This window comes from Macaca nemestrina, chromosome 12 (assembly GCF_043159975.1).
Source record: "Macaca nemestrina isolate mMacNem1 chromosome 12, mMacNem.hap1, whole genome shotgun sequence".
Lineage (NCBI taxonomy): Eukaryota > Metazoa > Chordata > Mammalia > Primates > Cercopithecidae > Macaca > Macaca nemestrina.
Genome location: NC_092136.1, coordinates 12,403,557 through 12,430,619, shown reverse-complemented (window position 1 = coordinate 12,430,619; position 27,063 = coordinate 12,403,557). Strand labels below are relative to the sequence as shown.

At 50.6% G+C, this 27,063-nt stretch overlaps 1 pseudogene; it reads left to right on the top strand.

The window, feature by feature from the left end:
• Nucleotides 1-27: 27 nt before the first annotated feature.
• On the top strand, nucleotides 28-25,681 carry LOC105469416 (large ribosomal subunit protein uL10 pseudogene; annotated as a pseudogene).
• The last annotated feature ends 1,382 nt before the right edge of the window (nucleotides 25,682-27,063 follow it).

The following is a 27,063-nucleotide window of genomic DNA, read 5'->3' as shown; positions in this document are numbered from 1 at the left end:
CCTCAAGTGATCCACCCGCCTCGGCCTCCCAAAGTGCTGGGATTACAGGCGTGAGCCACTGCGCCCAGCACACCCCACAGACAGATTCTAATCTGTGTCTATGAGGAGCACATTTGGTCCTAAGACAAAGGAAACCCAAAAACTGTGACTTAGACACTTCAGGGCTTTCTCTTGTCACGTAACAAGGACCCTGGAGGCAAGCTGCCCAGAGCCAGTGTGCTGGCCTCAAGATGCCAGCTTCCTGCTCCCAGAGCTTTACATGTTGACTTTCAACCTTATGGTGCCACAACAGCTGCCATACCTCCAGACTTCACATTCAGATTCCTGGCAAGAAAAATGGAAGTTAGGACCAAAAGAAACCCTACGAGCCCAGTCTGCCCCTTATTTTTAAAAGTGAAAACTCTCCTGAAATCCCACACTGTCAACTTCTGTTTATACAGATGTGAGGTGGGGGAATGTGGCAACCCTGTACAAAATTGGAATCTGGTCAGCAAGTAGGGAGGGAGGGAAAAGGAATTTGGTGGGCAACCAACAGGGTCTGCACTGTTACACAAGGGAGGGGGCTTGGAGCTGGTCATCCCCCAGCCAGGCCCATTTATACATCAGGGCACCGGAGTATAGAGAGAGGAAATAACTTGCCCAGGGTCACACAGCAAAGCAGGAGCAGGACTGGAACCCAGGCCTCCTAAGGCTGCAGCCAGAACTCTTTCTACAGCCCCGCAACGTGATATGACTGCTTGGTTGACAAGCCCCCTTTAGAGGACTAGGGGGCTGGGCATCTTCAAAGCTCCAGCACCCAGAAGCTTTCAGGAGGCGGGAGGCATTGGCCATATTGGGAGGTGAAGGAAGCCTTCCCCTGTTGTCATAACCTCCCAGGGCAGAGCCCGCTCCTCTGGGTGGCTAGCTGGTGGGTGGGAAATTACCCTTGTCACCCCCTCTTCCGGGAGAGACGGCTACATAATCTGCCTGTCAGCTGGGGAGAGGGGGTAGCCCCTCTCTACCCCCTGCTGAGGCTGACGCTTGGCAGACAGGGGTGGCAGGACAGCCAGTGAGGAAGGGGGTGTTGGGGCCAGCTGGTAGGCAGATGGACAAGCGAGAGAAGACAGTAGGGTCAGGGGACCAAAGAGGCAACTCTCGCGAGAATTCATCCACTGGGATGTGTGACCCATGGAAGGGCTGTGCTTTCCTTCCGTCCCACTGGCAGACCAGGGGAAGAGGCATCCTTGGCCTCAGCTCAGGACAGCCCTAAACAGCCACTCCTGTGACTAGAACCATCCATGCCCCAGGGGACCACTTCTCCTCTTCTCTTGCTCTAGGTCCTGGATACAAAAGGTGATCTAAGTCTAGAATGTGTGAAGGTTTGGGGGTTGTTCAACTCCTGAGCTGAGAGACAGATTCTGCTTCTGAGGACAGGGTAGACTTGAGAGGCAGCAGTGCTTATGTGAGAGAAAAGCCTAAGATGAATGTGTTAAATCTTCGCTCTCGGAGAGCTCGAATGCAGTAGATTCTTGCAAACCAAAGCTTTTTCTCGGCAGAGTCAACTGTCCATTTTCTTAACTTTTCTTCATGTACCAATTCTTGGTTCCAGAGTCTTGTGGATTAATGCAATATCCACAATGATGCCTATAGCAGCTGAGGAACCTTTTGCAATGTTTAAACCATTCACTTACTCTTATATTTGTGTATATAAATTTAGATATAGCATGCATGAAGTGTGATACTGATTATTTACAGTACCAACTAGATGGGTGTTTGATGTGGTTTGGCTGTGTTCCTACCCAAATTGCATCTTGAACTGTACTCCCATAATTCCCACGTGTTGTGGGAGGGACCCGGTGGGAGATAATTGAATCATGGGGTTGGTTTCTCCCATACTGTTCTCATGGTGATGAATAAGTCTCACGAGATCTGATGGTTTCATAAGCGGAAACCCATCTCACTTGGCTCTCATTCTCTCTCTTCTCTTGTCTACTGCCATGTGAGACGTGTCTTTCACCTTCTGCCATGATGGTGAGGCCTCCCCAGCCACGTGGAACTGTAAGTCCAATAAACCTCTTTCTTTTGTAAATTGCCCAGTCTTGGGTATGTCTTTATTAGCAGTGTGAAAACGAGCTAATAAACTAATATAGTGTTAAACACTGGAATTGCTAATATGTCATTTTTCTAAAAATGGTTAATAAAATGTTATTACAATTTCAAAAGATTAATGAAAATTCAGATTTAATATATTTTTTAAATGATTATTTTTCTAGAGACAAGGTCTCACTCTCTAGCCCAGGCTAGAGTGTAATGGTGTGATCATGGCTCGCTGCAGTCTTGAATCCTTGGGCTTAAGTGATTCTCCCACCTCAGCCTCCTGAGTAGCTGAGGTCACAGGTGTGTGACACCATGTCTACCTAATTTTTAAATTTTTTGTGGCGATAAGGTCTTGCTATGTGGCCTAAGCAACTCCTGACCTCAAGCGAACCTCCTACTTTGGCCTCCCAAAGCACTGGGATTATAGGTGTGAGCCACCATGCCCAGCCCCAGATTTAATTTAAAATGATTATTTAAAATGCTACACTAGGCTGGGTGCAGTGGCTCACACCTGTAATCCCAGCACTTTGGGAGGCCAAGGCGGGCAAATAACTTGAGGCCAGGAGTTCAAGACCAGCCTGGCTAACATGGTGAAACCCTGTCTTTGCAAAAAATACAAAAATTATCTGGGCATGGTGACATGCGCCTGTAATCCCAGCTACTTGGGAGGCTGAGGCGTGAGAATTGCTTGAGTCTGGGAGGTGGAGGTTGCAGTGAGCCAAGATCACACCATTGCACTCCAGCCTGGGTGACAGAGCATGACTCTGTCTCCAAAAACAGTTACACTCATTATAATTTGTATTTTACCTTTTAATTTCAATAAATAATTTTGGATATTTTAGAAAAATACCTTTTAAAAATATTTAAAATTTTACCTTTACTATAATTTACCTTTTGGATAAAAATTATATTTTATTTCTTTAGTCTTTTTGGATGGGTATTGTCACTAAAACACAAATTAGCAATTTTGGTGAAATAAAGGCCTGAACATTTTTATGGACTAAAACTATAAGAATTTATGAATTATGTATGTCTTTATTTGATCACTTGTCTAAACACAGCCGGCCCTTCAACAGAATACCCAAACACACCAGCTTTCGAGCATATAAAAACCAGAGCTTTACGCATGCTTTGCAATTGTGCCACTATGAAGGTATATTTGTCAAGGTAGAGAAGAGAACATATTTTATTTAACAGCTTGTTCGCTTGATTTTGAAATATTTAAGCATATGGTATGTGGGTCTTCATTTATGCTCTTGCAAATATTAGAGACGAGTCTGGGAGGTTTTTTTAATAACAGCTTTATTGATATATATGTATATATAATTCACATGTAATTTATGGGTACCTTAGCTCCCCCTTCGAAGTATACGCTTCAGTGGTTTTTAACATATTCACAAAGTCATGCATTCATCACTAGTATCTATTTCAGAACATTTACATCACCCCCAAAAGAAACCCTGCACCCAATAGCAGTCACTCCCCATTCCCTCCCACACCCAAGCCCTGAAAATTACTCATTTACTTTCTGTTCCTGTGAATTTGTTGATTCTGGACATTTCATATCAATGGAATTATATCAAATGTGTCTGGCTTCTTTCACTTAGAATAAGGCTTTTAAGGTTCACTCATCTTGTAGCATGTATCAGTACTTCATTCCTTTTTATTGCCAAATAATATTGCACTGTATGGGTATATCCATCAGTTGATGGACATTTAACCTGTTTCCACTTTTGCCGGGGGGCAGTGGCTCATGTCTGTAATCCCAGCACTTTGGGAGGCCAAGGCTGGTAGATCACCTGAGGTCAGGAGTTTGAGACCAGCCTGACCAACCTGGTGAAACCCGAGTCTACTAAAAATACAAACATTAGCCAGGTGTGGTGGTACACACCTGTAATCACAGCTACTCATGAGGCTGAAGCAGGAGAATCGCTTGAACCCAGGAGGCAGAGGTTGCAGTCAGCCGAGATCCAGCCTATGAACATTCAGATTCATAGGAGCACTATTTTTTTTTTTTTCTGTGGGCTTATGTTTTCAGGTATCTTAGGTATACACCTAAGAGTGGAATTGCTGGATCATATGGTAATTCATGTTTAACTTTTTGAGGAACTGCCAAATTGTTTTCTACTGCACTGCTGTGCATTCCCAGCACAAGGCACAAGGGTTCCAATTTCTTCACATCCCTTCCAGCACTTGTTATTGTCTTTCTTTTTTACTGTAGCCCATCCTAGTGGTGGGAAGGGGTATCTCATTGTGGTGTTGATTTGCATTTCCGCCATGACTAATGATGCTGAGCATCTGTCGTGTGCTTAGGGGCCATTTGTATATCTGCTTTGGAGAAATGCCTATTTAAATCCTTTGCCCATTTTTAATGGGATGATTCAGGTCTGGGTTTTTTTGTTTTTGTTTTCGTTTTTTTTTTGAGACAGGGTATCTGTCAGCCAGGCTGGAGTACAGTGGCACAGTCTCGGCTCACTGCAACCTCCACCTCCAGGGTTCAAGCGATTCTCCTACCTCAGCCTCCTAAGTAGCTAGTATCACAGATGCCTGCCACCATGACCTGATAATTTTTGTTTTTTGTTTGTTTGTTTTTGGAGATGGAGTCTTGTTCTGTCACCCAGGCTGGAGTGCAGTGGCGCCATCTCAACTCACTGCAACCTCCGCCTCCCGAATTCAAATGATTCTCCTGCCTCAGCCTCCCAAGTAGCTGGAAATACAGGTACACAGCACCATGCCCAGCTAATTTTTGTAATTTTAGTAGAGATGGGGTTTCACCATATTGGCCAGGCTGGTCTTGAGCTCGTGACCTCAGTGATTCACCCACCTAGGCCTCCCAAAGTGTTGGGATTACAGGCATGAGCCATTGTGCCCGGCCTTAATTTTTGTATTTTTAGTAGATATGGTGTTTTACCATGTTGGCTGGTCTCAAACTCCTGACTTCAAGTGATCCGCCCGCCTCAGCCTCCCAAAGTGCTGGGATTACAGGCATAAGCCACGGTGCTCAGGCTTCAGGTCTGATTTTGATACTTACAGGGATAAAGCAACAGTTGTGAAGGCTCCAGCACAGAAGGTTCATGCTTGCTTTGACATCAGCCTGTGCACTTTGGGGTTGGCAGACTTACCTTTTAGTCTTTACAGAGGCAGTGTCTGCCACCTACAATGACTTCTCATCTCTTCAGCAAAGCCTTCTTTAAACCTTCTTCATAATCCTCTGATTGCAGAGTGATAGCTGACCGTGTTGCAGTGGGCCAGAGTTAGCTGTACCCTGCAGCTAAGCACACGGCTCTGGAGCCAGCCTGCCTGGTTCAGATCCTGGCTCCCCCAAGCCTCAGCTGTGCAACCTGGGAGGCTAACTCTTCAGTTTCCTCTTCTGTAAAATGGGAGTGATAACACCTTCCTTATAGTGTTGTTGCAAGGGCTTGCTGAGAACATACGTGTAAATCCTGTTGCGTCTTGCCCCTGATCAATGCTTGCTTGATTTCCTTTTGGGCAGAGCATTTCCAATGGCAGGGGTCACTACCTTCAGGGCAGGATTTTCCATTTATGAATGGTGTTAATTGAAGGAATCCCTCGGGGTAATTGGCTGAAAATTGCCTCCCTGTGATTCAGGCAGCCGTCAGGTTTGTGGAGGAGCTGTGGGTTTCTCCCACCTCCAGCTCCAACTGTCCATCATTCCTCCCCTCTCCTCCCCTCCCACGCCTCCTTGCTCCTTCCCAAATGGCGTGTGACTTCTCAGGGGATGTGAGAGGCGGCTGGAAAGTGACACCACACCTCTTAATTACCCTTGTTCCTTCTATGCCCCAGCACCTAAATTTAGCCGGCAGACCTGGGCACTAGGGACCCAGCTCCTCCCTCCCCAAGGCCCCACCCTCTCAAAAGCAGGAAAAGCGCTCCCAGGAACGACTTCTCACCATCCTGAGGGTGGGGGCGTCAGGGAAGTTGCTAAAAGGCCCCGGTGAGGGCACTTGGCTCCAGCAGGGACCCTTCCTGCTACAGTAGGCAGCTGGGCTGCGAGTTGTGATGGAGCAGAATGTCACCTGCCCACTCCCTGCCCTTTTTAATGATGGGGAAGCCTGAGAGGGAGCGTCAGTCAAAGTGTCCAGAATGTTAGGGGCACAAGCTCGAGAATCTGACAGCCACCCTCTCTGACATATGCCAACTGTGTTACCTTGGGGAAGTCACCAGACTTCTCTGGACATGCTTCCTCATCTGAAAAATGGAGACCTCCCAAGTAAGGTGACTGTGACATTTAAATGAGATAATATATGTAAAGCATACAGCACCACGCAAGCACCAATCAGCCCAGCCATGACCATTATCCACATTGCTTGACCTGTTAGCAGTGCAGTGGGGACCCAGGCCTCTGGACTCACACTTTAGTGCTCATTCCATGAAGTCACACTCCTTCATCAGTGACTTGATGCCTCTGTTCCAGATGGGGACATTGAGGCAAAGACAGGTTAATTACCAGGACCAAGGTTACCCAGCTAGGTGGCAGCAAGGCTGAGATCTGATCCCAGGTCTGCAGGCACTCATTGCCTTTCATGAATTGTTTTGGCCAAAAGGCCCCATCTCTTCCAAGCCTGTCTCAAGGTCCACCATCTCCAGGAAGCCCTCCTGGCTGTCTCCAGGGCAGATCTCTCCAACCTCCCCGGCTACAGAATGTCTGCTCCAGACCATAACCTCCTCCCCAGCTCCCAGACAAGTTCTAGAAGGGAGGGCTTCCTTTTTACCTCTGTGAGTCTCTGAGGTTCCATGACAGAGTTCATAGGCATGAAAAATCACTGACCTTTTTTTTTTTTTTTTTTTTTTTTTTTTTTGAGTCTCACTCTGTTGCCTAGGCTGGAGTACAGTGGCATGAGCTCGGCTCACTGCAACCTCCACCTCCCAGGTTCAAGCGATCCTCCCACCTCAGCCTCCCAAGAAGCTGGGATTACAGGCGTGCACCACCATGTCCAGTTAATTTTTGTATTTTCAGTAGAGACAGGGTTTTGCCATGTTGGCCAGGCTGGTCTCGAACTCCTGACCTCAAGTGATCTGCCCGCCTCGGCCTCCCAAAGAGCTGGGATTACAGGGGTGAGCTTTCAGATACATAGAGAAAGCGGGGAACCAGCAAGTGGGAACAGAAAAGTGAGCTGGGGTGGAAAGTTAGACCTGGAGGGAGGGAAAGTATGTATGACTGACTCTGCACCTGAGATGGAGGACAGTGGCTTTATCCCAGAGCGGGGAGGCCAAGGATGTCCTGGTGAGGAATGAGGCCACTCCAGGGTCAGTCAGGCCTGGAATTGATACCCCCATGTCTGGGTCTCTGGGCCTTAGTCCCTTGTCTGCAGAATGGGGCAGTAAATGCCAGCCTCCTGGAGGTAGGTATAGGGAGGCTTGAATGAGATGACCGAGTGGGGACCAGTGTGCCCCACCCTGTGCCCTACACAGTCAGCAGCCTCCAGCTTGGAGGGAGCTGGACAGAGCCTGAACCTGTCTGGTCACCTGAGGCAGCCACTCGGGCCCCTCTGCATTGAGGGCTCTTCGGAGAGAGGAGCCTATGAGGGAGTTATGGTGTGACTTTGCCACCCACCCCCCTTGGTCACACTGGAGCTCCTGGGCACAACCCCTTAGGGACACCAGCAGGGGTGGCCTGTGGCAGCCCCGACCCTCCTGTACCCAGCCCCTAGTCCACAGTGCCACCAATGCCAGGCCATCACCAGGGCTCACCAGACACACACAATCTCACTTAAACCTCGCAGATAGGTGCTTGCGTCTTCCCATGCCTCAAGTGAGGAAACCAAGAAACAGAGGGTTAAGGAAACTTCCAGCAGTGCAGAGCTCAGATTCAGACTCAGGCAGTCTGGCCCCAAAGTCTGCACTTAAAACCACTACACTCCTCCACTTCCCTAAACAGGATGAGACCCTCTTCCCGATGGGCTGGAGTGACTACATAACTTTACAGTGGTGCGGAGTCATACTTCAAGGTGTGTGCTAGAGAGAGCATGTCTGCTGTGGCATTTCAGAAGTTAATTCCTAACTAGTTCTCTTCCCTTAAGGGGCTCACTGAGTTTGAGTTTATCTCTTGAAATACTGTAACAATCCAGGCGCAGTGGCTCATGCCTGTAATCCCTGCACTTTGGGAGGCCGAGGCAGGCAGATCACCTGAGGTTAGGAGTTCAAGACCAGCCTGGCCAACATGGTGAAACCCTATCTCTACTGAAAATACAAAAAAATTAGCCAGGTGTGATGGTGGGCACCTGTAATCCCAGCTACCCTGGAGGCACAGGCTGCAGTGAGCTGAGAACGCGCCACTGCATTCCAGCCTGGGCGACAGAGTAGGACTCTGTCTCAAAATAATAATAATAATAATAATACTTTAACAATAATCCTAACGCTGATACTAATACTAACAGCTATTCTTCTTTGAGCAGGTTTTATGTGCCAGCACCATCCTAAACTTTGACACGTGTTAATTCGTTTAATACTCATGACAACCCTAGGAGGAAGGTATTATGAGTTTTCTTGTTATCCAAATGAGGAAACTGAGGCTCAGAGAGGTCAAGTTATTGGGCAGCTCCCAGAGCTGGTAGTGGAGTCAAGATCAAACCTAGGCGGTTCTGGGTCCGATCATTCATTCATCCCACGCTCTCTTAACCTCAAACTTGCCGGCTCTTCCTGCCTTGCCCGTGTGAATGTCCCCTCCCCATAGGGTGTTGGAAAGTGTGTCCCACTGGGTATGATGCAGGACCAGGAGGGACCTTACTAGCAACCAGGGTAAGGAGGAATGACCAAGACATTCCAGCCCCAGCATGGGGAGTAGGGTGTGGGTTGGGCCTTTGCAGTGTCAGGGATCTGGGCGGCCCCTCCTAGCTCACCTGCAGATCTCCCTCCACAGGCGGGACCCCCATACCCTGGGAACACCACAAGCCGCTCCTGAAGGCAAACAGAAGACTCAGAGACAGAGCAGCAGAGCCTGAGCCATAAGGTGGAGGGAAACATGCCCCATCCACCTCCTGTTCTTGACACTGCTGGCCCCGGATCCAGTAAGTGGCATGACCATGCAGAGTGGTGCCTGGGCCCCTAACAGCTGCTCCCTCAGTTCCACATGGAGAAGGCTGTTCCCTAAAAGGGCTCCATTAAATCCTTAGCCAAGAGCCACATCCCCTCTGTTTCCGTCCCAGCCAGGGGGAGAGGGCACATGTCCAGGCCGCTCCTAGGGTGCTGATCTCGTAGGGGCACACAGTAGCATCTTCAGTGAATGGCAGCTTCTTGTTCTTATGTAGTTATCGTGGCCGGGATAAGACCACACAACCATGTGTTTTGGAAAAGGAGACAAAGGAGCCATCCAGGGATGCCAAAGGGGTCAAATAAAGTTTCTGGGACCTCTGTGAGCCCATGGCTCTCGGGGCCCTGAGTCACAGGGTCCAGAAAACCAGGCCTGTCCGGATGGGGGGCCTGGCATGGGAATCACGCTGTCATAGGATGTCGCATGTCATCTGCAACAAAGACAGCTCATTTTCAAGCATCCTACTGAAACTTCCTTCCCTGTATTGGGGCTCAGATAATGATATCCCAAAGTATGGTGCTGTGGCATGCTGAGTACTTTGAGCTAAAGGAGACTGGAAGGTCTCAGAAGCAGCCTCGGAAGCAGTATCTCTCTCTCTGACCTGTCCCCCTTTTCTCTCTCAAAGCAGCCATAGAAATGAGAATTCTTCTTACCTAAGGGAGGTCATAGAAAGTAGAAATATTGGGGGCCGGGTGTGATGGCTCATGCCTGTAATCCCAGCAGTTTGGGAAGCCAAGGAGGGTGGATGACGTGAGGTTAGGAGTTTGAGACCAGCCTGGCCAACATAGCGAAGCTCAGTCTCCACTAAAAATACAAAAATAGCCAGGCATGGTGGTGCACACCTGCAGTCCCAGCTACTCGGGAGGCTGAGGCAAGAGAATTGCTTGAACCCAGGAGGTGGAGTTTGCAGTGAGCCAAGATCGTGCCATTTCACTCCAGACCAGGTGACAGAGCAAGATTCCGTTTCAAGAAAAGAAGAAGGAAGAAGAAGAAGAAGGAGAAGGAGAAGGAGAAGGAGAAGAAAAAGGAGAAGGAGAAGAAAAAGGAGGAAAAGAAAGTACAACTATTACTCTAACCTTCCCCTGCCTTTCTGTGTAGGAGCTGGTCATAAGGAAATTCTCTGAGCCTACTTGGTCTGATAGTAGGCCGTAAGACCCTTGCTCTTAGCAGGGTCCTGCCCCATACTAGAAATAAGGAATATGGCAGACAGGCCAAGAAGAATGTGAACACACAGTCATTGCTGAGTTCCCTCCCTTGGCCTATTACCCTTAAGTCACACTCTTTTGTTCCAATCACGGGTTTTTTTTAGATGGAATCTCACTCTGTTGCCCAGGCTGGAGTGCAGTGGGTGAGATCTCAGCTGACTACAACCTCCAACTCCTGGGTTCAAGTGATTTTTGTGCCTCAGCCTCTAAAATAGCTAGGATTACAGGTGCCCGCCACCAAGTACAGATAATTTTTGTATTTTTAGTAGAGACAGGGTTTGACCATGTTGGCCAGGCTGATCTCGAACTCCTGATCTCAAGTAATCCACCCACCTTGGCCTCTCAAAGTGCTGGGATTACAGGTATAGAGCCCGTGCCTGGTTGGTCCAATCACATTCCTATATGACTGTCCATTCTGCATTGAACCTTTGCATAAAAAGGTACTGTACAGTTTTCTCTGGGTATTCATTTCTTTTCTTTTTTTTTTTTTTTTTTTTTTTTTGAGACGGAGTCTCACGCTGTTGCCCAGGCTGGAGTGCAGTGGCGCGATCTCGGCTCACTGCAAGCTCCGCCTCCCGGGTTCCCGCCATTCTCCTGCCTCAGCCTCCTGAGTAGCTGGGACTACAGGCGCCCGCCACCGCGCCCGGCTAATTTTTTGTATTTTTAGTAGAGACGGGGTTTCACTGTGGTCTCGATCTCCTGACCTTGTGATCCGCCCGCCTCGGCCTCCCAAAGTGCTGGGATTACAGGCTTGAGCCACCGCGCCCGGCCCTTTTTTTTTTCTTTTGGTTTGTTTGTTTTGAGACACAGTCTTGCTCTCTTGCCCAGGCTGAAGTGCGATAGCATGATCTCAGCTCACTGCAACCTCCACCTCCCGAGTTCAAGCAATTCTAATGTCTCAAGCCTCTCGGGTAGCTGGAACTAGAAGTGCGTACCACCATGCCTGTGTAATTTTTTGTGTTTTTAGTAGAGACACAGTTTCACCATGTTGGCCAGGCTGATCTTGAACTTCTGACCTCAAGTGATCCACCCACCTCGGCCTCCCACAGTGCTGGGATTATAGGCGTGAACCACCACGCCCGGCCTAGGTCTTCATTTCCGAAGGCCCCCGTGTCATGTAAAATTTTGATTAAATACATTTGTTATGCTCTTCTCTTGTTAACTTCTCTCTGTCTTTTAGTATAGGAGTGTTGGCCGTGACCCTTATGATGGGTGAGAAGAGGTATCACACCTTTTCCATCCCTACACCTGGAAGGAAGGTTCTGCAGAGAGTTCATGAGAGACAATATCTGGAATGTAATCAGAGGATACCTCTCACTATTTAAGAGGTAAGGCTGGGTGCGGTGGCTCACGCCTGTAATCCTAGCACTTTGGGAGGCTGAGGAGGGCGGATCACAAGGTCAGGAAATTGAGACCAGCCTGGCTTACACAGTGAAATCCCATCTCTACTAAAAATACAAAAAATTAGCCAGGCATGGTGGTGGGTGCCTGTAGTCCCAGCTACTCGGGAGGCTGAGGCCGGAGAATCACTTGAACCCGGGAGGCGGAGGTTGGAGTGAGCCGAGATCATGCCACTGTACTCCAGCCTGGGCAACAGAGCGAGACTCCATCTCAAAAAAAAAAAAAAAGATATATAAAATGCCCCTGGGGTTTTTCTTTTTTTGTCTAGTTTGTGAATTTATTTCAGTGGTATAAGAGCTCTCCAGGTTAATTCCTTACCTGTATGTGCTTAGGTTATGTTCATCTGAAGGAAAACTTAAGAAATTATGTGGTAAACTATAATATAGAAGTTTATTTTTCTCTTGAGTAAACAATATTTGGAGGTTCTGGTCCAGGGCTGGTGTGGCAGGTCCACAAACATCAGAAACTCAGATCAATTCCTTCTTGTGGCTTGGTCATCCTTAACATGGGGCTTCTACCTCATGATCCAAGATAGCTGCTTCTCCTCGAGCAATCACATGCATATTCCTTTCCAGCAGAAAAGGAGAAGAGGTAACAGGGTGCAACCTCCTGCCTCTGAATGGCACTTCTTATAACTTACACACATGGCCATACCTGGCTATAAGGGAGGCTGGGAAATATAGCTTATATTTCAGGGGGTTGTTTGCCCAGCAAAAAACCGGGGTTCCGTGGCAAAGAAGACAGAGAACAGATGTTGGGGAATAGTTAGCAGTCTCTGGCACACCTTGGTATTTCTCCATTCCACGTGGGAAAGATGGCCATGTACTTTCTGGTACTCTGCTCCAGGTGACCTTGTTCTTGTATGTTACATGTTCTTGTGTGTTACTTTGTTTTTTTATTTTTTGAGATGGGGTCTTGTTCTGTTGCCCAGGCTAGAGTGCAGTGGCATAATCTCAGCTCACTGCAACCTCTGCCCCCCAGATTCAAGCAATTCTCTTGCGTCAGACTCCTGAGTAGCTGGGATTACAGGTGCACGCCACCATGCCCATCTAATTTTTCTATTTTTAGTAGAGACAGGGTTTCACCATGTTGGCCAGGCTGGTCTCGAACTCCTGACCTCAAGTGACCACCTGCCTCAACCTCCCAAAGTGTGGGACTATAGCCATGAGTCACTGTGCCCGGCCTTGTGTGTTACTCTTAACTCCTCAACTTAAGTTGAGTTTCTCTTAACTCCTCTTACTTTAAGAGCAAGATTCAGGCCTCCAGAACAAAGCCCTTAGCCTGACATTCACAGCCCTTGACCACTGGGTCTCAGGAACTGCCACAGCCCTGTGCAGCCTGCGTCCGGCCTCTTGGAGCCACCTGCCTGCTCCATTCCTTGCCTCCCCAGACTGTTCCCTCTGCCTGAATGGCCCTCCCGGACCTCCGATGCCAGGGGCAGTCCTATCCAACCTCGAAGACCCAGTGCTGAGGCATTGCTCTGTCAGTGCAACCTTGCAGGGCCTTGCTGGGGGAGAATCAGAATCCCTTTCTCCTGCCCTCCCTTGGGCTTCCGGAGCCTTCCGTCATCCTCTATTTATAGTTCAAGTCAGGTGCCCCTGGACACGTTGCTGGGAGGGAAGGGCCTCAGCTGGGAGAGCCGGTTCTGTGACCTGCTAGGGAAGGGCTGGGATTTTCCAGGACGGCTCCTCTAGCCCTATAGTCTCCCTGGCTACATCTGTCTACTGGGAAATGGAGTCCCCTACCTGGACAGCCTTAATCTGGTGCACCTGGTGGCTGCTTGTCTCCTTGGCTTTGCTGTGAGCCCTGGGGCCTGGGGATGGGCTTGTCTCCAACCCTGGGCCTGCTCCTGCCTCTGCTGTGGTGAGGTGACCTGAGTAACGGGTTGGGTTAGGTGGTCTCTATGTTGGTAGGGGTCTGAGTAGGGTCAGGCTTGCTCTAGGGGAGGGTCCCTGTTGCAAGAGTTGGGTAGAGAGGGCAGGAGCCGGCTGTAACTTTGCAAAGCTCTGTCCCGGGACGCTTGGCTTCCCTCCTGTTGTCCTCCACCCTCCAGAAAGCCCAGCAGGGCGAGAAGAGCCCTGTGTCCCCATACTCAATGTCATTGTCACCTCCCCTCCCTCAGCCCAGCCGGTCCCAGTCAGCTCCAGACCAACTCGGAACACTCGGGAAGCTGAATCCTTTGACCTCCTCAAGCCATTGCTCGACATCCCCCAATCACAGCCTCCCCAACTCCCATCTCCAAAGGCCTCTCTCCTCCCCACATCCCCGGCTGTCACTGTCCTCATTCTTCTAACAAGCTGACAAACTTGAATTCTGAGTGAGCATGACCTGGGGTCTTGGGCCTGAGCCACAGCCCTCTGTCTCCACCCCATCCCCCACTTACATGCCCACTTTCACATACAGACACCGATCCTGATGCCAAGGACATCCGCTGGCTAAATACCTCCTCCTGCCCTTTCACGAGCCCCAACACCCGGTCCTGACTACCTGCACCCAGCCCTGGACCCTCAAGTAACTGTAGGAACCCCCTCTACAAGACTCAGCCCTTTTGCCACCAGTGGGACTTGCAGGCCCAGCTGACCAGCACCTTCTTGCCTGCTGTGGGCCATGTGACCGGCGGAATTCCATCACATCTGCCCTGAGCCTCGCCTAAATCAGGACAAAGTTTAGGTGTTCAGAATCAGATGGACCTGACTATGTGACCTTGGGCAAGTGACTAACCCTCTCTGAACCTCTGACATTTGTAGCAACTCCAATCTGATACATGGGCTCCCCAAGGGCCTGAGGAAGGGAACCAGTGGGCCCCACGTCCTCATGGGTTTGAAACCTCACTCTTCCCTCCCTTGCCCTTGGAAAGTAAGGGCAGGAGGCTCCTTCATGGGGGTGGCTAGAATGAGGAGGGAGGACCAGGAAGCCTCCTGACCTTGCCCCAGGAGCTGGCAGCCCCCAGTCCCACCTTACCCAGAGATCACCCAGGGGAGACCACTCTGGCTGAGGGATGCAGGTGCTGGTGCTAACTAGGAGACGCAGTCTAGGGCGCCTCCCAGTGGACACCAAGGGAACGTCTCCCTGGCTGGCCTTTGGGACAGCCCTGTGATTTCAGCCCTTGGCCTGCAGTCAGGCTCCAGTACTGACCCCAGCACCAGCAGTGGCAAATTCCACCTCATTTGAGGAATCTCAGTTTCCTCTTCCACAAAACAAAAATAATGATAACATCATCATATAAGACCACAGTGAGACTTCCATCGGGTGACCCAGGCGACCTGCCTTCCACACTAATGTTTTCCAGGTCTAGAGAGGCTGGGGCTTGCCTGGGGACCACAGCGAGCTGTGGTGAGGAGTCAAGGGTTCAGGCTGTCAGACTCCTGGTCCACTGCTCTTTCCACTCCTGGGAGGTGCCTCAATGTGACCTTGGACTCTCCAGGCCTATTAACTCCTCCGTGTGGCTCTGGAAGTTTTCAGATGTTTTAGTGCTTTAACACGCCTGTCCCAGGAATAAGCTTACAAATGCATCCAATTAACCTTCTGCCAACAATTCTGGGACGTGATTTCTTTTCCAGCCTTTGCAGGGAGATCTCTGTTCCCATCTCCTTCCTGGAAGACAGAAGCCTTGTGTGAGCCCCTTGTGTGATGTCACCGCAGCTGGGGCCACCAGATGTTGGTCCTCAGCAGGGAGACTTTGGGTCCTCCACCAGGACCCAGGGTTGACCTGCATGGCCAGGCCCCATGGCCTGGGTGGAACCTTGTTTCTGCTTCAGATGAGGAATTGCAGGGTTGAAGGTGTGGGGAGGAAAGAGGCCTCCACAGTGGGGAAGGGGGCTGCAAAGGGAATCCCAGCCCCAGCCCCAGCCCCAGCCCCAGAAGACCCATTTATTTGTGCTCTAACTGTGGCGAAGGGGCCCTTTCTGAAATGCATGCAGCGCCCGAGTTCCTCTACGGTGGTGTCGGGCTGGTGCTGGGCGCTGAGCGGGGCAGCAGGGGAATTCAGCCACGTCAGGTGCTGTGGCTGTGCTGCGGGCTCTCTGTTTTCACTTAGGCCATGTGTTCCTCTGGAAGTGGCTGGCCGTGGGGCCCCTGGAATTGTGGGCTGGAGCTCTCCTGCTCCCTCTGGCTGCGTCTCTATTGCTGTAGCCCCTAGAATCACCTCTGACAGCCTTGAAAGGCCCGGGGAGGCTTGACCCTGGGGCTGGGAACCCTTGGGCAGGAGGGATGTGTTCATAAACACAGGCACGCTGTGCCATACCAGCTTTTAGACAGTCAAAGACGGAGACTGGGTGACCACACGACCTTCAGGACTCACACAACAACAACAACAACAACAACACCACACACACACACACACACACACACACACACACACACACACACACACACGGGTGAGGGGAAAGGAGAAGCGTCCAGGCAGGCCCTGAGGGAGGAAGGCAGAGAGCCAAGGGTATGAACTGAGTGATAGTGGAAGCCATAGGGCCCCTGGGGGAGCAGACAAGGAACATGTTCCCGTCCTGACCCGATCGCCTTGCCCAAGGCCCCCACCAACCAGTGGGGAGGTGGGGCGGGGGCGGGGAGTGAGGACAAGGGCCTGAAGCTGGTAACCTGCCCCTGGCAGGACGGCTCTGGGAGGCGATGGAGAGGCTCACCCCCTCCCTGCTTCCCAGCTGAACTGGACTTTCACAGTCTGTCTGCTCACTACGTCTTCCCACCCTCACCTTTCCCTCTTCTCCCAGCTCACCCAGCCCCTGCCTGCACTGAGGGGGACATACTCCCCAACACCTCCTTGGCTTTGCAGATGCTATCCCCCTTGCCTGGAATCCCCCTGCTGCCACCGCCTTTTGCCTTCACCCTACTCTCCTGACAAACGCCAGCTCACTCGCAAGGCCCAGCTCAATGCCTCTTTCTCTGGGCAGCCTTCCCACCACCTCTCTCTTCCTGGCAGAATTCATCTGTGCCCCCGCCCCCGGCGCTCCCGGGGCCCTTGCACGGACCTCTGCTGCTCCAAAGGCTTCCTGCTGTAATACTCCATGTGCACAGCTGAATCCCTGACTTGACTCTGCTGAGAAGGTTGTGCTTTTTTCTATTTTGTACCGAGGGTAACGGGAGGCATTGGAACACTTTTAAAGGAGCTGCGCAACAGGATCGAATTTGTGCTTTGAAAGATCACCGGGGCAGCCGCGTGGCAGACGGAGGCAGGGAGAGGACAGAGGCAGGGAGAGGGCGAGAGGGCTTCTGTCATTGTCCAGAATGGAGTCGCAGCCGTGGAGACGGAGGTGGAGGTGGAGGTGGGAGAGGTGGAAAGATTCCAGAGATGTTTGGGGGAAAGCTTCCCCCTAGCCAGTGGTCCCCAAGCCTGGCTGTGCACCCAAATTCCCTAGGCAGATTTTAAAAAATAGGTTTCTGGGCTCTACTCAAGATGCACTTAAATGGGATCTCAGGGGCTAGAGCCAGAATCTGTTTTTTCTTGTTTTGTTTTTTGTTTGTTTTTTTTTTTTTAGACGGAGTCTCACTCTGTCCCCCAGGCTGGAGTGCAGTGGCTCACTGCAACCTCTGCATCCTGGGTTCAAGTGATTCTCCTGCCTCATCCTCCTGAGTAGCTGGGATTCCAGGTATCTGCCACTATGCCCAGCTAATTTTTTGTATTTTTAGTAGAGATGGGATTTCACCATGTTGGCCAGGCTGGTCTCGAACTCCTGACCTGGTAATTCGCCTGCCTCGGACTCCCAAAGTGCTGGGATCACAGGTGTGAGCCACGGCGCCTAGCCCAGAATCTGTTTTTTTAAAAAAATTATCATTATGAGGCTGGGCATGGTGGCTCACGCCTATAATCCAGCACTTTGGGAGGCTGAGGCAGGCAGATCACCTGAGGCCTGGAGTTCGAGACCAGCCTGGCCAAAATGGTGAAACCCTGTCTCTACTAAAAATACAAAAATTAGCCGGATGTGGTGGCACGCACCTATAATCCCAGCTACTCAGAAGGCTGAGGCTTGAACCTGGGAGGCGGAGGCTGCAGTGAGTCGAGAGCCACTGAGTCACTGCACTCCAGCCTGGGCGACAGAGCAAGCCTTTGTCTATCATTATGGTGGGGAAAAAAAAGAACATATAACATAAAATCTATCATCTTAACCATCTTTAAGTGGACAGTTCAGTAGTGTTAAGTATATTCACATCATTGTAAAGCAGACCTCCAGAACTTTTTCATCTTGCAAATCTGAAACTCCATACCCATTAAACAACAGTTTTCCATTCTCCCTCCCAACCAGCCCCTGGGCAACCAGCATTCTACTTCTGTTTCTATGGATTTGACTGCTTTAGATATTTCATATAAGGGAGTCATACAGGATCTGTCTTTTCGTGACTCAGAATCTGTATTTTAAAAAAATTCGGTCGTCACAGTGGCTCACGCCTGTAATCCCAGCACTTTGGGAGGCTGAGGCAGGCGGATCACTTGAGGTTAGGAGTTCAAGACCAGCCTGGCCAACATGTTTAAACCCCATCTCTACTAAAAATACAAAAATTAGCCGGGCGCAGAGATTCCAGTTAGCCAAGATGGTGCCACTGCATTCCAGCCTGGGTGACAGACCGAGACTCCATCTCAAAAAACAAACAAGCAAACAAAAAACGAATCGCCAAGTACTTCTGATGCAGCTGGTGTGTGTTCTGCAGTTTGGGAACCACTGTCCACCTGGCTCCAGCTGAAAGGTGCCCTCTGCCTGTGTCTTTGCTCTTAGGAGCAAAATCAGATCTAGCACCCCCGGAACCTGGGTGGGGGGGGTTCCTTTTGACCTCTGGGGAGAATTTTCTCCTAGACAGGCTTCTCTCAAAGTCTACTAGAGTCAGATCAGGTAGTAACTCCACACCCCACATTATTATTAATGTTCATGACCTACATTTATATCATGTTTTAGATGCTGCTACTCAAAGCGTGGCCTCGCATTCCTTGGAGCTGATTAGAAATGCAGGGTCTCGGGCCACCCCCACGGCTGAATCCGAATCAGCGCATTAAGAAGTTCCTCGGGGAATTCGTGTGCGTGGTGCATTGTGGCGTAGGAGCACAGCTCCAGGGTTTACAGAGTGGCATCTGGCGGGAGTTGGGGGAGGGAGGCCTGACCCCAGAGAGGAGAGGTAGCAGGAGAGGTAGCTGAGAGGCTGGGAGGCAGCACATGCTGATGCGAGCCTGGTTTTGTCTCTCTCATCCCACTGCCTCAGTTCCCATTAAACGAAGCTGCCCCCATGGACCTGTCAACGGCCTCCTGGTGGCTTAGTCCCTGGACCTCAGTCACAAGCGGCCCTCCCAGGCCTCAGCCACCAATTCCCAGGGCCGCCTGGCTATGGGAAGATGGGCCTGTGCTTGGCTTACTGATTCCACGGCTTGGCCTGCCACAGACCCTTCCGGCAGGGCACCTGCTCTCGTGACGTCCCAGCAAATCCCATCCGTTTGCACTAGTTGCAACAGCTTATTGGGCACTTACTAAATGCCAGGGACTGAGCAAAGGACTCCGCAGGCACCAGGTCATTTGGTCCTCACAAAACCCCATGAGGATGCTGCAAAGATTATCTGCATTTGGCAGACAGGGAAACCAAGGCTCAGAAAAGTAAAATAACTTGTACAAGTTCCCATAATTAATAAGTGCTCAAGGTGGGATTTGAACTCTTGTCGGTCTGCTGGGCCTGAGTCCTTAACTAGAATGCCTCCATTTTTGCTGTTTTTATGGAGGACACTGAAGTTCAGTTTTGCAATCTGCCTAGGGTCATATGGCTGTTAAGTGCTGGGCCTGGGGCTTGAACTCAGGATGGTATATTCCCAAACCTCAAATTCTTAACTGCTGGGCTGGTTTCTTTATCCCAGGGGTCCCCAGCTCCCAGGTTGTGGACTGGTACTGGTCTGTGGCCTGTTAGGAACTGGGCCACACATCATGGGGTGAGCGGGGGGCAAGTGAGAGAAGCTTCATCTGTATTTACAGCCACTCCCCATCACTCTCATTACTGCCTGAGTGCCGCCTCATGTTAGATCAGCAGCAGCAGTAGATTCTCAGGTGCATGAACCCTACTGTGAACTGCACATGTGAGGGATCTACATTATGCACTCTTTTTTTTTTTTTTTTTTTTTGAGGCAGAGTTTCGCTCTTGGTGCCCAGGCTGGAGTGCAATGACGCGATCTCGGCTCACGGCAACTGCCGCTTCCTGGGTTCAAGCAATTCTCCTGCCTCAGCCTCCTGAGAAGCTGGGATTACAGGTGCTTGCCACCATGTCTGGCTAATTTTGTATTTTTTTTTTAGTAGAGACAGGGTTTCTGTGTGTTGATCAGGCTGGTGTCAAACTCCTGACCTCAGCTGATCCACCCACCTCGGCCTCCCAAAGTGCTGGGATTACAGGTGTAAGCCACCGCTCCTGTTCTTATGCACTGCTTATACAGGTCCCTGATGCCAAAAAGTTTGGGGACCCCTGCTTTACCCCATGTTACAGATGTGGGACCTGAGACAGAGATGCTGAGCAAGTCAGCCTGGGTGTGTGAGGGTCTCCTATTGCTGTTCTGTCCACTCCAATTCCAGCTGCCTGGGCTCACTCTGGTATCAACCTTCTCTGTCTGGGCTACCTCAGCAATAACCAGCACTGGGGGCTGAGTAATCCCCGCCCTGTGGGAGGCTGAGGCCGGAGGATCTTTTGAGTCTAGGGGTTCAAGACCAGTCTGGGCAACGCAGCAAGACCTCGTCTCTACAAAAGATATAAAAATTAGCCAGGCGTAGTGGTGTGTACTTGTGGTCCCAGCTACTTGGGAGGCTGAGGTGGGAGGACAGCCTGAGTCTGGATGGTTGAGGCTGCAGTGAGCTGCGATGGTGCTACTGCACTCTAGCCTGCATGACAGAGTGAGACCCTGTCTCAATAAATAAATGAATGAAACCAGCACTGATGAACCAGAGTCCTTGGAGCCACACCTGCAGCTTAGGATGCCCAGGAGCAGGCCGGGTGCGGGGACTTTTGCCTATAATCCCCACACTTTGGGAGGCCGAGGCAGGCAGATCACGAGGTTAGGAGTTCAAGACTCGCCTCGAACTAAACATATTAGGAACTCCTAATAGCTGCTGCTCAGCCCAGCCCCAGATACATCTGTCTGGAGTAAGAGAACAGGATCCTTGAGTGTGAGGGCAGAAGACCCTTTGAGATCATCCCCTTCCCACCCCAAAATGGGGAGGACCTGCCAAGAACACGTGGGCCCCAGTGATGGGGCAGGATGAAGACCCAGCCCCTGAGTCCCAGCCTGGGAGCCCCATCTGGAAGAAGCAGCTCAGGCCTCATGAGGACGCCAGGGCTCCATGGCAGAAGGAGGCTGTGCTGGGGAGGAGGGGTGTGGGGAGGACAGTGCCACACCTGTCAGCCTGGGCTGTCCCTGCAGGAGTGGAGGGAGGAGTTTTTGTTCTCTTGGCTTCTCTGTGTTTTTTTGCAGTGGCACAAATTGCTTTTGTAATAACAGGAAAAAACGATCAACGAACCTTCATTTAAGAAAAAGCACAGCGTTCTCATGGGAACCAAGAAGACAAGGCCTTAATGCAAAGTATATTCTGAGAGAAGAAAACAAGAAGAACAGAGACGATTGGATTACAGCAATTGCTCTTATAACTCCTTGCCGCCCACCCCCTCGATGAGAAGCTGGTTTGAAGAACTAAGTATCAAATCCCTGCTGAGCTCTGAGGTTCCAGGTGTGGATGGGGTGTGGGGCCCACGTATGTGTCAGAGTGCGTGGGTGTGACTCTGTGAGCAACTGGGTGTGTGAGATTCAGGCCCAGTCGGCTTGTCCAGAAGCCAGGCCTGAGATGCCCTGGGGGTGCTAACAGGAGTAGAGAGACACCAAAGGAACACAGGCTTTGAAACGAGGCAGAATTGAGTTGGAGTCCCAACCCCACCAACCCCACCTCTCTTCACTCCCCAGGCAGCATAGAAAACAGCGCCTGCCTCTCTCCAGGCGTCCTCGTGGAAGTGACATCGTCTTTAAACCCTGCGTGGCAATCCCTGACGCACCGCCGTGATGCCTAGGGAAGACAGGGCAACCTGGAAACCCAACCCCTTCCTTAAGATCATCCAACTATTAGATGATTATCTGAAATGTTTCGTCGTGGGAGCAGACAATGTGAGCTCCAAGCAGATGCAGCAGATCCGCATGTCCCTCCGTGGGAAGGCCGTGGTGCTGATGGGCAAGAACGCCATGATGTGCAAGGCCGTCCGAGGGCACCTGGAAAACAGCCCAGCTCTGGAGAAACTGCTGCCTCGTTTCCAGGGGAATGTGGGCTTTGTGTTCACCGAGGAGGACCTCACTGAGATCACGGACATGCTACTGGCCAGTAAGGTACCAGCTGCCACCCATGCTGGTGCCATTACCCCATGTGAAGTCACTGTGCCAGCCCAGAATACTGGTCTGGGGCCCGAGAAAACCTCCTTTTTCCAGGCTTTAGGTATCACCACTAAAATCTCCAGGGGCACCATTGAAATCCTGAGTGATGTGCAGCTGATCAAGACGGGAGACAAAGTGGGAGCCAGTGAAGCTAAGCTGCTGACCATGCTCAACATCTCCCCCTTCTCCTTTGGGCTGGTCATCCAGCAGGTGTTTGACAATGGCGGTATCTGCAATCCTGAAGTGCTTGACATCACAGAGGAAACCACATTCTCGCTTCCTGGAGTGTGTCCGCAATATTGCCAGTGTTTGTCTGCAGATCGGGTACCCAACTGTTGCATCAGTGCTCCATTCTATCATCGACGGGTACAAAGGAGTCCTGGCCTTGTCTGTGGAGACTGATGACACCTTCCTGCTTGCTGAAAAGGTCAAGGCCTTCTTGGCTGATCCATCTGCCTTTGTGGCTGCTCTCCCTGTGGCCGCTGCCACCACGGCTGCTCCTGCTGCTGCTGCTGCTGCAGCCTCAGCTAAGGTTGAAGCCAAGGAAGAGTTGGAGGAGTTGGATGAGGATACGGGATTTGGTCTCTTCGACTAATCACCAAAAAGCAACCAACTTAGCCAGCTTTATTTGCAGAACAAGGAAATAAAGGCTTATTTAAAAAAAAAAAAAAAGAAAGAAAGAAAAAAAAAGAAAATAAAACAACACCTGCTTCCACGGTTGTGGCAGTGGGGTTTAAAGAAAAGGAGCAGGCAGAAAGAGCACACAGTAGTGAAGCACACCCCCAGCCTCTTAAAGGCCACGACAGCCTCAGAGCAGGCAGAAGGAGCACACAGTAGGTGTTCAGCCCTCATGAAGCAGGCCCCCAGCCCCTGACAGGCTATGACAGCCTGAGGCAGGACCTCATGGTGATCTGTAACCTGACCCCAGAGGAGGACAGCAGGGAGGACGAATGGCACCCCGGGAGGCCAGAGCCTGGCGTCCCACCCTGTTACTCTCGTGCTCAGTGTCCAGGGGCTGCGGGTTAGCCATGGCCTGCCGCGGAGCCTTAGGAGAGACCCTCCAGCCATTCGGTGGAGCGTGGAGACCCCTCGTGGCCACACGGAGGACTGCAGCTGCACCGCGTGACCTCTCGCCAGCAGCGGAGCTGCTCTACAGCCCTGGCAGAGCTCCGCAAACATTGCTTGAGCTCCTTTTTATTTTATTTTTATTTTTTGAGACAGGATCTCACTCTCGCCCAGGCTGGAGTGCAGTGGCACAGTCTCAGCTCAACACAACCTCTGCCTCCAGAGTTCAAGCGATTCTCCTGCCTCAGTCTCCTGAGTAGCTGGGATTACAGATGTGCCCCACGACGCCCGGCTAATTATTGTATTTTTAGTAGAGACGGGTTTTTGCCACGTTGGGCCAGGCTGGTCTCAAACTCCTGGCCTCAAGTGATCCACCCGCCTCGGCCTCCCAAAGTGCTGGGATTACAGGCATGAGCCACCGCACTCGGCTGCTTGAGCTCCTTTTAAGGTGCCAGGGTTTATGCTTGGTGTTATGGACAAAGAAAGGAAGTGATTCCCACCCCAGAGAAGCTACCACCGGGAGAGTTACAGAGGCTGGGCCGCCCTATTCCTACCTCCCACCCCTGTATACATCCATATAGAAGAGAACTCAGGGTTCAATCGGGGGACCTAGAGCAAGACACCCATTTTCCCATACCTTGCTCCCCGTGTTGGCCTTATGGGGGTGGTACCCTGTAGAGTACCTGGAATAGTCAAGAGCTCAAAAATTCTTATGATTATTGAAGGTATAAAAGGACAAGTAAATTGAAGCCAAGTGCAGTGGCTTATACCTGCAATCCCAGCACTTTGGGAGGCCAAGGTAGGAGGATGGATTGATTCCAGGAGTTCAAGACCAGCCTGGGCAACATAGTGAGACCCCATCTCTACAAAAAATTAAAATTAAAAAATTAGCTGGGTGTAGTGGCACCCACATGTAGGAGGCTGAGGTGGTAGAATTGCCTGAGCCCAGGAGTTCTGAGGCTACAGTGAGCTAGGATCCTGTCACTGAACTCCAGCCTGGGTGACAGAGTGAGGCCCTCTCTCAAAAAGATGGTGGGGGCAGGTAAATTGAGTCAGAGTCATGCCCCCTTACTCCCCTCCAAGCAGTAGAAATTGCTAATAAAATGCTTAAAACAAGGTTCATGATGTGCCAGACACTAGGAGAAGCCCTTTGCATGTGGTGCCCCATCTGATCCCTGAAGAGCAGGTACTATTCACCTGGATGAGGAAGCTGATGCCCAGAGAGGTTTAGGCAATTAGGTTAAAGTGATAGATTTGGAATTTGAACCCAGGCCCACGTGGTTCCAGAGCCCAAGCTTTGGTGCACAAAGCAATGAGTCTGCCTAGCAGTGTCAGAGGTGTTTGAACCAGAGCAACTCCATCTTGAATAGGGGCTGTGTAAAATGAGGCTGAGACCCACTGGGCTTCATTCCCAGGAGGTGAGGCATTCTTAGTCATAGGATGAGCTAGGTCGGCACACGGTACAGGTCACAAAGACCTTGCTGATAAAACAAGAGGCAGTAAAGAAGCCAGCCAACTCCCACCAAAACCAAGATGGCGACGAAAGTGACCTCTGGTCATCCTCATTGCTCACTATATGCTAATTTTAATGCATTAGCATACTAAAAGACACTCCCACCAGCGCCATCACGGTTTACAAATGCCATGGCAACATCAGGAAGTTACCCTATATGGTCTAAAAGTGGGAGGAACCCTCAGTTCCAGGAATTGCCCACCCCTTTCCGGGAAAACTCATGAATAACCCACCCTTGTTTAGCATATAAGCAAGAAATAACCAAAAAAATAGCTAACCAGCAGCCCTCAGGACTGCTCTGCCTATGGAGTAACCATACTTTATTTGCTTACTTTCTTAATAAACTTGCCTTCACTTTACCGTATGAACTCACCCCGAATTCTTTCTTGCACGAGGCCCAAAAAGCCTTTCTTGGGGTCTGGATCGGGACCCCTTTCCAGTAACAATGGGGCCGCCCATGATTTACTAAGCAAATGCACTCACCTCTCTGGGCCTTGGGGTCCTCCCCATTCAGGCCAGATATTTAGTTTTATTTGTTTTGTTGTTGTTTTAAGACCATGCGGGGGCTAGCTCCCAGCCCTGGATGCCCTTTGGATTCACTAAGTTTACTTGGTCTGGGAGCATCCTGGAAACTGAGATTTTTTTTAAGCTTCACAGGTGGTTTTAATGAGCAGCAAGGTTTGCAAAGGGCCTCGCAGGCCATAGTACAGAGATTAAACTTTAAACTTTATTCTGCTGGGTGACAAACCAGTGGTGGCTCCTCATGTCCCCCCAACCCTAGGTCTACTCAGTTGCCTTTTGCTATTTATTTATTAGATAAAATTGACCCCTTGGAAGTAAATAATTCAGTGGGGGGTTAGTATATTCACAAGGTTGTACAACCATTACCATCAGATTCCAGAACATTCCATCCCCCCATAAAGAAACCCTGTAGTGGCCAGGCATGGTGGCTCACGCCTGTAATCCCAGCACGTTGGGAGACCGAGGCTGGTGGATCACGAGGTCAGGAGATTGAGACCATCCTGGCTAACATGGAGAAACCCCATTTCTACTAAAAACACAAAAAATTAGCCAGGCGTGGTGGCGCGCACCTGTAATCCCAGCTACTCAGGAGGCTGAGGCAGGAGAATCTCTTGAACCCGGGAGGTGGAGGTTGCAGTAAGCTGAGATGACGCCACTGTACTCCAGCCTGGGTGACAGAATGGGGCGCCATCTCAAACAAAAAAAAAAAAAGAAGAAGAAAAAAAAGAAAAATAAAGCAACCCTGTAGTGATGAGCAGTCACTGCCCATTTCCCCTCCACCTAGCCTTTGGCAACCCTAACCTACTTTCTTTTTTTTTTTTTTTTTTTTTTTTTTGAGACGGAGTTTCGCTCTGTCGCCCAGGCTGGAGTGCAGTGGCCGGATCTCAGCTCACTGCAAGCTCCGCCTCCCGGGTTTACACCATTCTCCTGCCTCAGCCTCCCGAGTAGCTGGGACTACAGGCGCCCGCCACCTCGCCCGGCTAGTTTTTTGTATTTTTAGTAGAGACGGGGTTTCACCATGTTAGCCAGGATGGTCTCGATCTCCTGACCTTGTGATCCGCCCGTCTCGGCCTCCCAAAGTGCTGGGATTACAGGCTTGAGCCACCGCGCCCGGCCCCTACTTTCTATCTCTACGTATTCGCCTATTGCGGGCATTTCATATGAATGGAATCCTACAAGATCTGGTCTTTTTGTGTTTCATTTTTGCTCTTTTGTATTCTTCCACTTGGCATAATATTGTCAAACTTCATCCATGTCATAGCATGCATCAGGACTTCATTCCTGTTTACTGCTGAATAATATTCCATTGTATGGCTGGACCACATGTGTAAAATCCATTCATTGGTAGACTGATGGCTTTAAGGCTCTGGCCTTCTCTTAGACAAGAGAAGCGACCCAGTTGACACAGGTGGTAGGGCTGAGAGAGGCACCAGAAAGCCCAGACCCTGCCTCTCGAGCCTGCAGGAAGGAAGGAAAATCCAGAGGAAAAGGGGTGTGAAAACCAACTCCAGAGAGTTCCAAAGGAGCACATCAAGGTAGACCCTGAGCAGCCATGAGGGACGGGCCACACTTGTCCCCTCACCTCCCTCAGCAGAGGTAAACAAGGGATCGGGATAAAGCTATATCCACCAGGCTGCATCATCGAAGTAGTGCCGAAAACACAGAAATAACCTAAATGTCTAGCGACAAGGAATTTATCCAACAAACTATGGCGTGTCCATCCAAGGAAACACCAGGTAGTCAAAAATGATGCAGCATCGGCTAACATTTATTGTGTGTGGGGTGGGGGTGGATGGGTGTGTGTGTGTGTGTGTGTGTGTTTAGATGGAGTCTTGCTCTTGTTACCCAGGCT